Source organism: Nerophis lumbriciformis, linkage group LG32 (genome assembly GCF_033978685.3).
Source record: "Nerophis lumbriciformis linkage group LG32, RoL_Nlum_v2.1, whole genome shotgun sequence".
Lineage (NCBI taxonomy): Eukaryota > Metazoa > Chordata > Actinopteri > Syngnathiformes > Syngnathidae > Nerophis > Nerophis lumbriciformis.
The window spans coordinates 15,680,761-15,696,120 of record NC_084579.2 but is presented as its reverse complement, the minus strand read 5'-3'; the positions used below and the strand labels follow the sequence as shown (position 1 = coordinate 15,696,120).

The 15,360-nt window shown below is 40.1% G+C and overlaps 1 protein-coding gene across 2 annotated transcripts in view; it reads left to right on the top strand.

The window, feature by feature from the left end:
• LOC133574886 (astrotactin-2) overlaps positions 1 to 15,360 on the top strand; it is a 752,799-nt gene that overhangs the window by 262,458 nt on the left and 474,981 nt on the right. The window lies entirely within an intron of this gene.

Genomic DNA, 15,360 nt, shown 5'->3' with positions numbered 1-15,360 from the left:
GGGAGATTATCTAATTTCACATATTTGGGTTAAAAACATTTTTTGCAAACCAGTAATTATAGTCTGCAAATGATGTGTTGTTGTTGAGTGTCGGTGCTGTCCAGAGCTCGGCAGAGTAGCTGTGTAATACTCTTCCATATCAGTAGGTGGTAGCCGGTAGCTAATTGCTTTGTAAAGGCAGGTAAAAAAATGTCTTATGCTTAAACCAAAAATAAACAAAAGGTGAGTGCCGCTAAGAAAAGACATTGAAGTTTAGGGAAGGCTATGCAGAACGAAAGTAAAACTGAACTTGCTACAAAGTAAACAAAAACAGAATGCTGGACGACAGCAAAGACTTACTGTGGAGCAATGACGGCGTCCACAATGTACATCCGAACATGACATGACTATCAACAATGTCCCCACAAATAAGGATAAAAACAGCTGAAATATTATTGATTGCTAAAACAAAGTAGATGCGGGAAATATAAGACATGAAACTGCTACCAAAAAAAGAGAAAAAGCCACCAAAATAGGAGCGCAAGACAAGAACTAAAACACTGCACACAGGAAAACAGCAAAAAAACTCCAAACAAGTCGGGGTGATGTGACAGGTGGTGACAGTACACCTACTTTGAGACAAGAGCTATAGTGATGCATGGTTGGTTATGGTTTAAATTCATATCCAACAATTGCAACAACAACTTTTTATTGTCAACTGAGTTTATGATTTCTGCTGGTGGTGTGCCTCCGGATTTTTTCAACGCAAAAAATGTGCCTTGGCTCAAAAAAGGTTGAAAAACACTGCTTTAGAGGGTATAATGTGCACACTAGTGCAGTGTTTTTCAACCACTGTGCTGTGAGATACAGTCTGGTGTGTCGTGGGAGATTATCTAGTTTCACCTATTTGGGTCAAAAATATTTTTTGCAAACCAGTAATTATAGTCTGCAAATGATGTGTTGTTGTTGAGTGTCGGTGCTGTCCAGAGCTCGGCAGAGTAACCGTGTAATACTCTTCCATATCAGTAGGTGGCAGCAGGTATCTAATTGCTTTTTAGATGTCGTAAACAGCGGGAGGCAGGGTGCAGGTAAAAAGGTATCTAATGCTTAAACCAAAAATAAACAAAAGGTGAGAGCCCCTAAGAAAAGGCATTGAAGCTTAGGGAAGGCTATGCAGAACAAAACTAAAACTGAACTGGCGACAAAGTAAACAAAAACAGAATTGTCACGAGGAGGTCGCATCTTTATGCGGGGTCGTTCTCCCAGGAATGCAGAACGGACTACTCCGGACGACAGCGTGAGGTAGTAGATCTTTTATTTTTAACTCTAAGAACAAACTTGACTAATGAAACAAAAAACTAGCACTTAGGCAGACTATGGGCAAGAAACAAAAACACTTACTGTGACATGAAACGATCAGCATGAACTATGGTAGCAGAAGTAACAGAAGTAGCATGGGTAACAGAAGCAAGAACCAGGAATATCAAAACGTAACAGTTGCATGGAGCAAACAAAGAAGCCAGGACGAGTGACCGGCAAAGGCAGGGTTAAATATTGTCTATGATTGGAAATAGGTTAGCTTCCTGAATAACAGAGGCAGGTGAAAATAATACGTAACCATGGTGACTAAACAAACTCAGGAGGTGCACAACCAGGAACTGAGGGAGTCCAAAACAAACCGAAAACACAAAACATGATCCAGACCACGGATCATGACAAGAATGCTGGACGACAGCAAAGACTTACTGTGGAGCAAAGATGGCGTCCACAAAGTACATCCGAACATGACATGGCAATCAACAATGTCCCCACAAAGAAGGTTAAAAACAACTGAAATATTATTGATTGCTAAAACAAAGCAGGTGTGGGGAATATCGCTCAAAAGAAGACATGAAACTGCTACAGGAAAATACCCAAAAAAAGAGAAAAAGCCAACAAAATAGGAGCGCGAGACAAGAACTAAAACACTACACATGAAAACAGCAAAAAACTCCAAATAAGTCACGGCTATTTTGAGACAAGAGCTATATTGATGCATGCTTGGTTATGGTTTAAAGTCATATCCAACAATTGCGACAACTACTTTTTACTGTCAACTGAGTTTCATTTTTTAATGACTTCTACCTTTTTTTTCAACGCAAAAGATGTGCCTTGGCTCAAAAAAGGTTGAAAAACACTGCATTAGAGGACCCTCCATCTGTTGACTCAATTGTTAGCTATTTATTTACGTCACTTTTACATTGACCTAACTTTTTTTTTTTTTTTTTTTTTTTTTTTTTTTTTTTTTTAATGTCCTGTCCAGCTTCTCAGGCAAATCATATAGTTGATGTAGATGCCCATGTCGGCTGTTCAGATTTACTTTACAAAAGAGAAGTGTAGGGTACTTCTCTTGTTGCCTTATTTGTATTTGACTTTATTAAATGTATTTATATTATCATTTAGTGCAGCCGGGCCGGAGCAGGAGGGGATAGAAAGAGAAAAAAAAAGAAGACAGAGGGGGAAATTGTGGGGACAAGAGGGGGATTAGACAGAGAGACAAAAACAACAACAGCAAACAACAACAACAACAACAACAATAGAGCAACATCAGCAAATATGACATGTACAAATATGATGGTAAAAGTAATAGCAAATAAGCAGTTAGCGAAAAATAAAAAATAATACAGAAATAACAATGAGCATTATTACACTACAAATGGATCAATACAAATACCAATAGAAATAGCGCTATTGATAATGAACAATACCAATAATTTACCTTTATTATCAACAATACAGTTGTTTAAATGCAACAATACATATACGTAATGATAACTTGAGATACGAAAGAATGCAGAAAAATGGAGGGGGAGAAAGAGAAGCAACCTACATTAACCTTGTAGATTGTTTTAGTCACAATAGGTTAAGCTTTGTCAGTGTGCCATGTGTTACACCCAGTTTACCCTAGGGCAACAACGTTAATATATGTTTGATGAAACGTGATTATGTGCATGAGTGTAAGTATGCATATGTACTTGTATATGTACAGAATGTGTATATGTGTTTGTACAATGAATGTATATGTACAGAATGTGTATATGTGTTTGTACAGTGAATGTATATGTACAGTATGTGTATGTGTATGTTTGTATATTGAATGTGCGTGTGGATGTACGAACATTAGGTAGGTAAATATGTACTGTATTTGTGTATGTATGTGGGAGCGTAGGTACCTATGTACGTATGTGAGCATATGTGAATTTGCATGTACAATACATTCGACTCCCAGAGTGTAAAAGTAAAAGTGACGTAAATAAATAGCTAACAATTGAGTCAACAGATGGAGGGTCCTCTAATGCAGTGTTTTACATTGACCTAACTTAACTGCACCGACATTTACATTTTTTTGGTCCAGATTCGAGTACCGTACAACAAGTGTGAACACGGCCTAAGTGGAGGTCATAATCAGTCCTTCCCTCAAAAATTTGTGAAGCAGCGGTGCCGTAACGTAATGTCGAAAGGTCGAGTGACCAAGGCCGATGTTCCGCTTGATTAGAAGCTGAGATGTGTCACATGGATGCCTCTTAACCCTCGCCAAATGTAATCACGGGGGTCATCAACAGCAGGGCATAAAAAAATCCTGCACTACCTTTTAGTGTCAAGACAAATTGTGCGTCATAACTCCAGGACTGTGTTGTGGCATCTGTTGATCTGCTGTTGAAAGTGGGGCACTCCTCTGCTCGGTTGAACTTAAATAATTGAAGCGTGCGGACGAGTTACAGGAAGTCCTGGTTGTTTATGTCATTCCGAATTGGTGAAGCTTCATGAAATACCCATTTTTTTAAGTCTTATCGTCATCCTGCATTGCGTATAGGGTATCTTTCTAGTCACATATTACATATATTACTATACTACAAACCCCGTTTCCATATGAGTTGGGAAATTGTGTTAGATGTAAATATAAACGGAATACAACGATTTGCAAATCCTTTTCAACCCATATTCAATTGAATGCACTACAAAGATAAGATATTCGATGTTCAAACTCATAAACTTTATTTTTTTTTTTGCAAATAATAATTAACTTAGAATTTTATGGCTGCAACACGTGCCAAAGTAGTTGGGAAAGGGCATGTTCACCACTGTGTTACATGGCCTTTCCTTTTAACAACACTCAGTAAACGTTTGGGAACTGAGGAGACACATTTCTAAGCTTCTCAAGTGGAATTATTTCCCATTCTTGCTTGATGTACAGCTTAAGTTGTTCAACAGTCCGGGGTCTCCGTTGTGGTATTTTAGGCTTCATAATGCGCCACACATTTTCAATGGGAGACAGGTCTGGACTACAGGCAGGCCAGTCGAGTACCCGCACTCTTTTACTATAATAATAATAATAATAATAACTGGGATTTATATAGCGCTTTTCTAAGTACCCAAAGTCGCTTTACATGTAGAACCCATCATTCGTTCACACCTGGTGGTGGTAAGCTACTTTCATAGCCACAGCTGCCCTGGGGTAGACTGACAGAAGCGTGGCTGCAATTTGCGCCAACGGCCCCTCCGACCACCACCTGTCATTCATCATTCAATTCACCGGTGTGAGTGGCACCGGGGGCAAAGGGTGAAGTGTCCTGCCCAAGGACACAACGGCAGCGATTTTTGGATGGTAAGAGGCGGGGAGCGAACCTGCAACCCTCAGGTTTCTGGCACGGTTGCTCTACCCACTACGCCATGCCGCCCCTATGAAGCCATGTTGATGTAACACGTGGCTTGGCATTGTCTTGCTGAAATAAGCAGGGGCGTCCATGGTAACGTTGCTTGGATGGCAACATATGTTGCTCCAAAACCTGTATGTACCTTTCAGCATTAATGGTGCCTTCACAGATGTGTAAGTTACCCATGTCTTGGGCACTAATACACCCCCATACCATCACAGATGCTGGCTTTTCAACTTTGCGCCTATAAAAATCCGGATGGTTCTTTTCCTCTTTGGTCCGGAGGACACGGCGTCCACAGTTTCCAAAAACAATTTGAAATGTGGACTCGTCAGACCACAGAACACTTTTCCACTTTGTATCAGTCCATCTTAGATGAGCTCAGGCCCAGCGAAGCCGACGGCGTTTCTGGGTGTTGTTGATGAACGGTTTTCGCCTTGCATAGGAGAGTTTTAACTTGCACTTACAGATGTAGCGACCAACTGTAGATACTGACAGTGGGTTTCTGAAGTGTTCCTGAGCCCATGTGGTGATATCCTTTACACACTGATGTCGCTTGTTGATGCAGTACAGCCTGAGGGATCAAAGGTCACGGGCTTAGCTGCTTACGTGCAGTGATTTCTCCAGATTCTCTGAACCCTTTGATGATATTACGGACCGTGGATGGTGAAATCCCTAAATTCCTTGCAATATCTGGTTGAGAAAGGTTTTTCTTAAACTGTTCAACGATTTGCTCACGCATTTGTTGACAAAGTGGTGACCCTCGCCCCATCCTTGTTTGTGAATGACTGAGCATTTCATGGAATCTACTTTTATACCCAATCATGGCACCCACCTGTTCCCAATTTCCCTGTTCACCTGTGGGATGTTCCAAATAAGTGTTTGATGAGCATTCCTCAACTTTATCAGTATTTATTGCCACCTTTCCCAGCTTCTTTGTCACGTGTTGCTGGCATCAAATTCTAAAGTTAATGATTATTTGCGAAAAAAAAAAAAAAAAGTTTATCAGTTTAAACGTCAAATATTGTGTCTTTGTAGCATATTCAAATGAATATGGGTTGAAAATGATTTGCAAATCATTGTATTCCGTTTATATTTACATCTAACACAATTTCCCAACTCATATGGAAACAGTGTTTGTATACTGAGTTGTTTAGATACCTTTGTATCACACAATAGCAAGTTAACTTTAGGACCAGTTTAATTTAAAACACAACGTTATACCAGTTGTATAAGTAGGGGTTCACCTCTTTATCCCTCCATCAGTTTGCGGGTCGTTGGCTCGGAAAACGTTTAAAAGCCCTGTAGTCTAGCATAGCACACTAATGACCAGTAAGGGCTGCCATTTACGAGGTGGCAACTAGAGTGCTAAACGCTAGCTATCTTAAATGCTAACATTAATTTATCGCTCATCAATCAATTAAATGTTATTTATACATCCCCTGATCTGTACCTACATGCGAGCAAGGAAACACTCCAAAAGCCCGAAATGGGAAAAAATAAGAAACCATAGGATGGGCCTGAAGATGTGCGGACTCCTTCCTGGGTGACCGGCTGCAATGGATGCCAAGTCCATCCATCCATCCATCTTCTTCCGCTTATCCGAGGTCGGGTCGCGGGGGGCAGCAGCCTAAGCAGGAAAGCCCAGACTTCCCTCTCCCCAGCCACTTCGTTCAGCTCCTCCCGGGGGATCTCGAGGCGTTCCCAGGCCAGCCGGGAGACATAGTCTTCCCAATGTGTCCTGGGTCTTCCCCGTGGCCTCCTACCGGTCGGACGTGCCCTAAACACCTCCCGAGGGAGGCGATCTGGTGGCATCCTGACCAGATGCCCGAACCACCTCATCTGGCTCCTCTCGATGTGGAGGAGCAGCGGCTTTACTTTGAGCTCCCCCCGGATGGCAGAGCTTCTCACCCTATCTCTAAGGGAGATCCCTGCCACCCAGCGGAGGAAACTCATTTCGGCCGCTTGTACCCGTCATCTTGTCCTTTCGGTCATAACCCAAAGCTCATGACCATAGATGAGGATGGGAACGTAGATCGACCGGTAAATTGAGAGCTTTGCCTTCCGGCTCAGCTCCTTCTTCACCACAACGGATCGATACAGCGTCCGCATTACTGAAGATGCCGCACCGATCCGCCTGTCGATCTCACGATCCACACTTCCCTCACTCGTGAACAAGACTCCGAGGTACTTGAACTCCTCCACTTGGGGCAGGGTCTCCTCCCCAACCCGAAGATGGCATTCCACCCTTTTCCGTCCCCAGAAGCTAGCTCTTGGGACGTGGATGCCAAGTGTAGAGTTATTTAATTATTACATTCATGATAATGTGAGAGTCCTATCCATCGGGAGCCTCGCAGAGGGTTGTAGGAGGCCTTCTTCCAAGTCCACCCCGGCGTCACAACTTGGAATAGCTAGTGCATCCTCCAGATTTTCCCTGGTCACCTGGTAACCTTTCCATGCAGAAGAGGGGAGACAGAGCAGAAAAGAAAAGTGGCAGGTCAACTGTCCTAAACAGGGGTCTCTTTAAAAACTAGAGTATATAAATGAATTTGAAATGGGACTTGAATGTGTTTAATGAAGTAGAATCTCGAACTGTTAATTGCCGGTAGGGCATTCCAGAGTACTGAAGCCTGAATAGAAAATGCTCTAGATCGCTCCTTGTCCTTTTTTGGGGTTCTAGGAGTCACAAATATGTATATATATTAATCTCAGCATCACTGGTAGACAAAATAGGACATCTTGTAGTGATTTTACAGAGATGAAACAAGGCTGTTTTAGTAACACTCTTAATGTAATCTATGATTTGACTCCCTCGAATGGCCTTGGTGCTATCAGGAACAGGCTGTTCTGAAGAACTCCCCCGAGGACTCCTCAACGATGGACGCTTTTGACCTTCCTTTTTTTCAATAACACATGGTGTCGAACTTTGAGATCGGCCCCAGTCCACACAAATGTTTCAACATCTCACCCATGTTAATTGGGCATACATGCACGCACCCGTCCGTCCCCCAATCTACGCCTTCACCACTGCTTAATTCCTCCGGGGTTGTGGATGGCTGAGTAGCGCTTTATAGCGGCAGACGGCCTCCAGGGCCCCAACCCCCCCCCCCCCCCCCCCCTCCCCCCCTCTGTTGCGAGTTGTTGTGATTACATGTATCATGTTTATGTGTGCCATGCTATGTGAGGTTTTTTCCTCGGACTCAGTCTGGACCCCTCCTGAGGGTCCAGCCTTAGACTGATATTTTTTTTACTCTTCCCCCTTTCTCAATGTCACCTTTTTCCCACCTTTTTTTAAGGAGCGCTGTAAGTGGCTGATCCGTTGGCGGTCCCGTCTTGTCCCCTTGTAACGTATGTCTGCTCTTAGTGGGACTGTGCCGAAAATTAAATTTCAGTTCTTATGTGTCTTGTACATGTTAAATAATGGACAACAATAAAGAATCTTGAATGTGTAGCTTGAACGAGAGAGTTGGGTTGAAAATAATGCAGACCCCGAGAAGGACAAGGGGTAGACAATGGATGGATGGATGGATGGATGGATATCTTTAAATGTGAGCATGACCGATAATCAACATTTCCGTTTACTTAGCGTTAAAGGAGCCATATGTAAGAATCCGGCCAGAAATGGTACTGAAATCATGGTCCAAATTCTGTAGTCCCATCCCCTCTCCCTGACTGAGGTTGCCAGATACACAGCCAAATCCAGCTCGATCGACTGGACTACTCCAAGGAACTTCAAACTTCCACTGCCTCTTACAAGGGGTTGAGGTGTTGGGACCATAATAGCTGAATAGACAAGCATTGTGTCAATAACAAATCTCTAACCAACATATTTTACACAGAAATTAGACTATTTTCAGATAGAAGTATCACAACAAATGGCAATAATATGGCAATAATATGGTTATTGTCAGTACTATCACAAAACAAAGACTAAAACAAACTACAACAAACACTAGCAATGGTTATACTGGTGAAAATAAATAAAGCATGCTTAGCAGCCTAATGTTAGCCCAAAACTAAAGAGCAGGCATTTTACCAAAGTATCTGTCAGGTTCAAATACAGGACATCTGTTACACAAGACAAAAGGCAAGGAATCAAACAGAGACAGAATTCAATTTGGACTCAATTGAGGAGAGACGTGGTCACTGTACTCTCTGCACAGTCCTGCACCACGCTCTGACCAAGAAGGTTCTCGTCTCCTCTTTTAATTCAGATCTTCCATGTTCACGCACCAACATATGTCACAATAGGAATGGGGAGGTATGTAAAACAGTCATTGTTTTTGGTCGCTTTGAAGTCCAAGAAGAGGACTTCTCGGGCTTGGCTCTTCCTGGATCCAGCTGGGGCAGGTGTTGGAGGACAATGGACAACCCCTCCCGTCTCCTGTCCACAGTGACTTCAAGAGGGCAGCGTCTCGTAAATAGCGTTGACCAAATAGTTGGAAGAGAGTTGTGAATTACTTCAAAGAGAGTTCGTTTAACACTTCAAAGAGAGTTCCCCCAGGAGTTGAGCACATCCTGCCATCTGTCCGTGCTGAGCTCACAGTGGCGTTTCCCGAGACTTCATCCTTTTGTTAGGCCTCGAAATACAGCATTCATAATACAACATTTGAAATACAGCATTCATAATACAACATTTCTTTTGTGATAACTTACAAACAATTATTCCAACATTTCCCCCCTGTTTATCACAAAAACCTCCCATAATCTCCTTATCCCTAATAACGTCTTCTTGCAATTTTCAGTTAATGGTTAATTTCCTTACGACAAAGTTATGTTTACACTCAGAGTTCAACATCAATTTTTTTTCATCGTTACTCGGGTCTGGAAACAGATCAGGAACACCATCCAGGTAGGTATCCCCATCATCAGATTCATCTTCCTTATCGTCCGCCAGGAAGTACATCTGAACAGCTTTATCATCTGCTGGGCTAATCGCTGTGGTAATCAGACGGTTAAACAGAGAACAGACAGGGAATACAACAACATCCACACAACGTCAGTATTGCTGAACACGGCCATAGATACTAGATACCAAAGACTTGTATTTGCCGAAACCGTCCATCCACCCATCCCACATAGATGTATCTATGCCTGAGTGCTCTTTCATTTTACCGTTGAGGGTGCGAAGGCCTTCCAGTGCTTTGGTCAGGCTACCTTCTGCATCGGTGTTGTTTGGTATGAACGTGCAACACTGTTCACCAAATATTGCGCACACACCCCCTCTTTCCGCTAACAACATGTCTAGCGCCATACGGTTTTGAAAGGCCATAAGGAAGGTGGCGGCGTTGATCAGCGACTGCTTCAAGTCCAGCCTGTGTCCAATTTCCCAATCTCTGTACGTTGTAGTGGACATAGTTTATTCTGTCAACATTCTTGTTAATCGTACACCACCAGTAGACGGATGATTCAAATTCAGCTGCAACTTGATTTACCAATTTATAGTCGTCAGATACACCTCTTGGACACCCATCAATATAAGTTGGATCTACAACACTTTGTCAGTTTACATCATGTCTAATTATTTCCCAATGTTCAGATATCAAACTGTTCAGGCGTGTTAACAATTCTTGTACAAATATTGATTCTTTTACTATGTGTATGCAGTTATCTGATGATACGTTTCCTAACTGTTGTACAGAGTCTTGCATGTTAATGCAGGTATAATTAGCTTTTTTCACATATTTATCAAATATTGGTTTCTGTTTTGTCTCTTTAGCTACAGGGTCAATTTTGTTTTGCTCATTACTTCAATTCAACTTTTTTTTGACTCATCTTGAGTAATTGTCTGGGCTTATACATACAACACAGTCAGTTTTTGTAGCCTTTCCCACTTGCTCCGCCATAAGGAACAAATTAATTACCAAAACAGGAACCAATTATTATCAAACTTTGACACACCATCAAATGGTATGCTTACAACTTTGTCACAGTGGAATTTGTAGTGTGCTAGTTAACATGTCCCTTTGATAACACAAATACAATTCCAAATACTTGTTTTTTTTTTCATTATATGACCTTTTTAAATACAATCCCAAATACTTTTTCCCATTACTGTTTTTCTGGCATGGGTTTTCTGGCATTTTTTTCACTAATGGGGTTACTCCGAATCCTCCCATTGCCCGTCTTCTAATACGACCTCCCCTGTGAGTGTATTTTACTTCTTGATTCTGCCAGTGGTTTGGGTTTACTATGGGTGCAGTATCATTTTGTTTCCTGAGTTCTACATTTTCCTCAGATTCCCAAGTGAACCATGTTAGGGGGGCAGGGCCGACCAGTACCAATATCGTTAACCCATATGTTATGGACCGTCTGAGCCATTGGGGTGTCATTTCTGCTGATTCACTCCTCTACCAAGGTCAGTGGTTTGGCTCAAATCTAGTCATCGTGTGCGTCCACACTATTACCAGACTTTGCTTCCCTTTCCTTATTGGATGATTCAACAGAAATGACCTTTTTACAATGTACTAAGTGTACCCAGGTTGGTCTTTCCACTATCTTTCAAATGGTGTTAGTCCTGTTGTACTTGTAATGTTAATGTACATTTTTACTAAATATTTGCATAATGCTTTTGCTACTGTCAGCACATCTGCTTTTCCTTTAGGAAATATTTCTACCTACTTTGAAAATGCATCTACTATGACCAGACAATAATGTTTTCCTTCACTCTTATTTAGTTAATTGCATAGATGTTTTATACAATTTTTTTTATAAGAATTAAACTATAGGAAGTATAGTACTTCTGTATAAGGGCATTCATATCCCTCCTGTTGAGCCATGAGTTCAACCTTGGCTCAATATTGCTGCTCACTTATACCGATTTTTCTTTGTAAGATTGGTTTATTGTCTGGACATACATAGATGTCTTTTTTGTTCAACATCATCCTCATAATTTCTTTGTATTCCTTTCATTGCTTGTCTCAATATATTGGTCAACTTGTTTTTGTAGTTCTTACAGCGTTTTTCAGCATTCTCTGTTCTTGATTTGATAAACGCCTTACAAAGTCTATTTTTCTTTTTACATGCATTTTTCAAACTGTTTATCATCCAAGGTGCATTATTTTGCCTTTGTTTAGATCTGCATGGAACCTCAGGACAATGCTTGTTATACAGAGTAATATAATGTTTACGAAAAGAATCATAGACCGTGTTTATATCGTCTGTATACACCTCTTCCCACTCTTGTTTTAATAGGTCAAGATTTCCACTTTTGATCCTGGTTTTCTATATACACATGTAACAACAATGTTTCTGTTTTGTTCTAATTCTATCTCAACAGCTACACACCCCATTAACACATGTATGGCCATTATCATACATTTAACTGGTCTGCATTTAGTTCATTATATACATAGAGGGCCACCCCTCCTCCAGTCCTATTGTCTCTGCTAGTGACATACAGATCATAGTCCTTTAATTTCAGATCAACCTCCTTGCCTTTCTTTATCCATGTTTCAGATAAAGCAATTACCTTAAATCTACCTTTAAGCGACTCCAAAACATTTTTGATTTTAGAAAAGTGTTTTGGTAGACTTCTACAATTAAAATGAATCAAAGCAAATGTATTTTCTATGCCTACGTCATCAAGTTGTTCCTCAGTATAATATTGGAAGAATCCTTGATATGCTTAAATGTATGAGTCTTTGGATGCACTTCATTATCAAATCAAATGTGTATCCATTTATCTTTCTCTTTTGGAGTACTTTGTTGTTGCATATCTTTTAGTATATCATGCGCTAGTTTGTAGTTTGAAATATGTATTTCCTTTTCTGTTGCTTGTTTTGCTGTTTTGTCAGCAAACACATTTCCTATTGATACTGTGTCTGTTCCTTTGGTGTGTGTCGCACATTTGCATATTGCTATTTTAGCTGGTAGCTGTACTGCTTCTATTAATTCTTTTCTCTTTCTTTTTTTTATTTTATTTTTTTATCAGTTCTCCAATGTGTTACAGATTTTCCTGTTGACTTTATCATTCCTATATTTTGGCTATCTTTATATATATTGTGACCTTTTGATCTTTCATTAATTTACATGCATCTATTAGTGCTTCTAGTTCTGCCGCTTGCATTGAGCAATTTGATGGTCATTTGATAGCTTTCAAAATGTTCGTTACTCTAACAATCGCACATTCTGTTCTATTTTTATTTCACAGAATGCTGCTTTAGCTTCTGAATTCCACTCTACAGATGATTACATTTTTTCATTAATTTACTTAAAGGAGCTACTATTTCAGCATAATTTGGTATTCAACTACTACAATAATTAGTTAATCCTAGAAATTACATCATTTGCTTCTTTATTTGTGGTTTTTCTACTTGTCGTACTTAGTTTTTCTATTTTCCACAATAGTGCGTCCATTTTTGTTTAGAGAACGTTCTAGATTCTTTACTTCTCTTTTGCATAATTGTACTTTTATTTTGCTTATTTTGTCTTTCACTATGTAAATTATTTAATAACGCTAATGTTATTTTTCCTCCTAATTCAAATGTTATACATATTACTTTATACATTTTTAAGTAATGTTTTAAACTCACTTAACTGTCTATACGTCCTTATCTTATCTTAGCTCAACACTCAGATGTATGGTGTTGCAAATGTCTAAAACATAATCTAACTTAAGAATGTTATACTACACTTCAAAGTTAAACCTACTTTAAATTTACATGTAATAAATTCACTTCCACACCTCCCCCACTGCGCCACGCACACACACACACACACACACACACAAGGTGGTGTGTGAGGGCGTGAGTGCACTTCTTAGGGCAAAGGTCAGCAACACTTGAGCTTCTCTCCTTTTTTTTTTTTTTTCTTCTTTCTTCCCTCAGCTAATAAACATGTAACCCACTTTATAATTTTATCATACTATACCTCTCAACTCTTATTATAGTTATTAATCTAGGTTTTTATTTGTTCCATTATTTAATTATACATATATATATTTGTATATATAAAAGCGCTCTTTATATATCCAAACATACATGTATATCTTCAGTCTACCTTTTCTTCATCTCTTATTTCAATACCCCCATTATCTCTCTTTCGCATTAGTTTATTTCATTTTGCATTAATTCTTATTATTGATTTTTCCCTATTTCTTCATCTATTTTTACTTTTATCTCATTTTAGCACTTTGAGATTTTTCTCTATTTGCTTTTTCTTTTAACCTATTTTTATTTTTATTTGAACCTCCAGGGTTTTTACACAATTTGTACCTGGAAAGATACACACTTAAACACACACTAACAAACAAACAAACAAACACATTTGCAGCGATCTTACCACCAATGGCATACGCTGACAACATGACTAATTGGTGTCGTCTTTTAACAGTCATGCTGAGTTACTTTGATTTTTTTTTTTCCCAGGACAGTTTCTTGCAAAATGTCCTTCTCTGCTTCAACGCCAACATGCAGTAGGGTCTAACCGCTGACGTTGTGGTTGTTGTCTTCTATTTTGGTTTAAATAGATTGTAATAGACCATATTAAATCTGCGTTTCTTTGTGTCCCTCTTTCCATTTTGAGAATTTGGAGTAATCCATCGCCCCCTCAGAGCCGAAACTTACTTTTGTCTTTGTTGTAAGATAGTGGTTTAATTTATTATTGTGGTACACGTCGCTTCTACTGGAGATGGTTCCCCAGTGGAGGTGTCTTGCCTAGAGCATCCACAATAACCCACTATTTACTTCTCACAACTTTCATATGGAGTGATAGCCTAATGGCGATTACTCCCACACACTCTCACATTCACACCTTTCAGTATATTGATCTACGGAAATTTCAATGTATATTACATGCGGACTCCGTCGCCCTCCAGGTTATTGTTTTTTCACGGACAAAATTCAGTTTTTTATTCTGAATAGACCATTTTAGGTCTGTTGGACTCCGACGTCCCCAGGATAATGGTTCACGGATATTTCAAATTATTGTGGGCTCCGACACCCCCTAGTATGTTTGTTTATGGATATTACGGATTCCAGTTTTCGCGGTTCCGTTAACCTGCAGTCTTTTTGCCTCTTCAGTTTTTATCTTAATTCAGTTTTTATTTAAAATTTTAATACTCACGGACGTTGGACTCCGACGTCCCTCTAATTTGGCCTTTTTACCTGTTATTTACAGGGTTTGTTTTACCTGTTAGAGCCTAGGATTTACAGGGTTTGTCTATGCGTCGTAACCCTCAGTCACACGCTTTCTCTCAGTCGTTTCTTTCTTCGTCAATTTAAAACGTACTCACTGCTCTCTGCATTCCTTCCTGTTGTCCTCGGATTTCCGTCAGTCTTTCAATTCCAGCCCGAAATGAAGAAAAAGCAGTTCCTCAATCAGGATTTGGTTGCCATGGTCCTCTGGTTTCACTCACTCATGCTGGAATCGTCAGACGTGTTGGCATCCGGCTCGAAGGACCAATTAGATGTCAGGTTCAAATACAGGACATCTGTTACACAAGACAAAAGGCAAGGAATCAAACAGAGACAGAATTCAATTTGGACTCAATTGAGGAGAGACGTGGTCACTGTACTCTCTGCACAGTCCTGCACCACGCTCTGACCAAGAAGGTTCTCGTCTCCTCTTTTAATTCAGATCTTCCATGTTCACGCACCAACATATGTCACAATAGGAATGGGGAGGTATGTAAAACAGTCATTGTTTTTGGTCGCTTTGAAGTCCAAGAAGAGGACTTCTCGGGCTT